At 47.4% G+C, this 2,834-nt stretch overlaps 1 long non-coding RNA gene across 8 annotated transcripts in view; it reads left to right on the forward strand.

The window, feature by feature from the left end:
- The window catches only part of LOC137232411 (uncharacterized), a 100,475-nt gene that overhangs the window by 88,238 nt on the left and 9,403 nt on the right, over positions 1 to 2,834 (forward strand). The window lies entirely within an intron of this gene.

Below are 2,834 nucleotides of genomic sequence, written 5' to 3' on the forward strand. Positions count from 1 at the left end.
CATGCCTCAGGGCAACTAAGCCCTCGCACCGCAACTACTAAGCTTGCGCACCTCAACTGGAGCGGGCGTGCAGCAAACTACAGAACCCACGTGCTCTGGAACCCACGCACCACAATTACAGAGCCCACACACCCTGGAGCCTGCACGCCACAACTAGAGAAAGCCTGCACGCCACAACTAGAGCAAAGCTCACGTGCCACATGATCCTGCATGCCTCAGTGAAGATCCCGCATGCCACAACTAAGACCTGACACAGCCAAAAATTAAATAAATAAATAAATAATAAATCTTTAAAAAAAGTCTACAAATAATAAATGCGAGAGGGGGTGTGAGGAAAACAGAACCCTCCTGTACTCTTGGTGGAAATGTAAATTGGTGCAGCCACTATGGGGAATGGTATGGAGGTTCCTTAAAAAAGTAAAATAGAGTTACCATATTTTCCAGCAATCCTACTCCTAGGCATACATCCAAAAAAGATGAAAACTGTAATTCAAAAAGATACACCCACCCTAGTGTTCATAGCAGCACTATTTACAATAACCAAGAAATGTCCATGGACAGATGAATGGATAAAGAACATGTGGTATATGTATACAATGGAATATTACTCAGCCATGAAAAAGAATAACATAATGCCATTTACAGCAACATGGATGGACCCAGAGATTATCATGCCGAGAGAAGTGAGTCAGACAAAGACAAATATCATATATCGCTTATATGTGGAATCTAAAAAAGTGATACAAATGAACTTATTTACAAAACTGAAATAGACTCTAGACATAGAAAACAAACTTACGGTTACCAAAGTGGAAAGGAGGGAGGGATAAATTAGGAATTGGGGATTAACAGATGCATACTACTACATATAAAATAAACTGAAAGGACTTACTGTATAGTGCAGGCAACTATATTTAGTATCTTGCAATAACCTATAATGGAAAGAATCTGGAAAAAAAATATATCAATTACTTTGCTGTACACCTGAAACACTGTAAGTCAACTATACTTCACTAAAAAAAAAAAAAAAAAAAGATACGGAGCTCCTGGTCCTCTAACTGGATAATTACTCCGATATTTAAGTTGGTGAAAGTTCACTTAATGAAGCAAGTCACTCCCTAATCTCTTTAAGGTGTCCCCAGTGATGAGAAACGAAGGTCCTTTGCATACTAACATGTTTTATGGGTAATGTAGTAGGTGAGGGCACTCTGCAGTCTTGATCAGAATAAGATTGATCAACCTGAATGACAAATGTCCTACACTGAAATTGTGGCCAAGACCCAATTAGAATCCTTAAGTTCTGTCAGGTTTAGAATCTCCACTGGCAGCTGTGGTGTTTGAAGACTTGTAAGTTCCTGTCTTACTGCGCAGGTTTGTGTTCTTTGTATCTTTTACTAGAACAACATTCTGAGACATGATAGTGAATGACTCAACATGTTCAATAGTCACAGCTGCCAGGCGTGCAGGTACATGGTTTTCCTCTCCCCAGAGCCCTCACCTACCCTGTTATAGGCCTCCTAGGACCTGTAGGGGCCTGAGCCCTGAACAGAGGCACGAGTCTTTCATGGCCCCTGTGGTGTCAACCAGGCTCCCTCCCTCTCTGGGCCTGCTCGACGTCCACTCCAAACTGAATTCCCCATTAGCCCTGCTCCCTGAGACTGTCACAATGGGGGATCAACTCCATGGTTTGGCCAGAAGGAGTCAGACCCATTCTGAGCCACTACAAAGACCTGGCAGGAGCACGCATTTGAAGTACTAAAGCTCACACACCGGAATGACAGTGCCTCACTGCTGGCTGACCTGCCTCTGACTGTGGTCTGGACATCAGGCAGAAATGAGGAGGGAAGGACATTAGAGCAGAGAATAGCAGTGGTGACTACAGTGGGCATGGACACACCAATGTGGCTCCTGCCATCTTAGGGACGAGGACCTTGAGAAGGCATTATTTAGGGCCAATAAGAGGGAGGAAAGAGGACTCTTCCTGGACTCATATCAGCCTGTGTCTCTTCAAACCCCCAATGAAGACCCCTAAGTTGGGAGGTGGGGCCTCTGTGTCAGAGGGGAAGGAAGGCTAGGGGGTCTCTGGGCTATAAGCAGAGAGCCATGGGGGAGAACCTTGTGAGGACCTGAAGGCTGGAGGGCCATGGACTCACCTCTGTTCAGTAGGCTCACCTCCTGTGGAGGCCAAGGGTGGTCTCAGTCAAGGGGGCATCAACCCCCAGCCGTGTAGACCCAGCCAGCAATACAAGATCCAGCTGAGACAGTCTCGAAGCTCACCTCCAGCTACAAATCAGGAAACCCAAACAAGGTGGCCTTGACGCAGGCAGACATTTGGGTTATCTGCACCCAAAATACCTTGACTTAGAAGACAACCCAGTAACCAGAAGCCCCTCAGAACAGCCCAGGCTACAGGAGTTCAGGGCGTCTAGAAACTACTGAGGAAAAGGGCCCCAAGATCCACTCCACCTGGAGCAGTGATGCCATCCTTTCCCAGTTCCTTTCAAAACAAGTGCAACAGGAATGGAGAAATTTGAACACTCAAATTGCCGATAAGGCAGACCTTGAAGAAACCACAGACCCCTGCACCTTGGGTTTCAGGCCCGCCAGCCCCGTCCTGGATGGGGTTCTCACTTCCTTCGCAGCAGCTTTGACGCCAGCAAGCCCCGTGCAGGAGTCAAGGAGAACCCAGCCAGCCCTGTGATCTGGAGCATTCTGTGGGCGCCATGAGACCTCCCAGAGGCTGCAGATCCCATCTCCCCATGGTGCCTGCCAGGCACAGCTGCCACCCTCCAGCTAAGGGAGGGCTGGGCCAAGCCCACATCTCAGACACCAGA

Source organism: Pseudorca crassidens, chromosome 10, assembly GCF_039906515.1.
Source record: "Pseudorca crassidens isolate mPseCra1 chromosome 10, mPseCra1.hap1, whole genome shotgun sequence".
NCBI lineage: Eukaryota > Metazoa > Chordata > Mammalia > Artiodactyla > Delphinidae > Pseudorca > Pseudorca crassidens.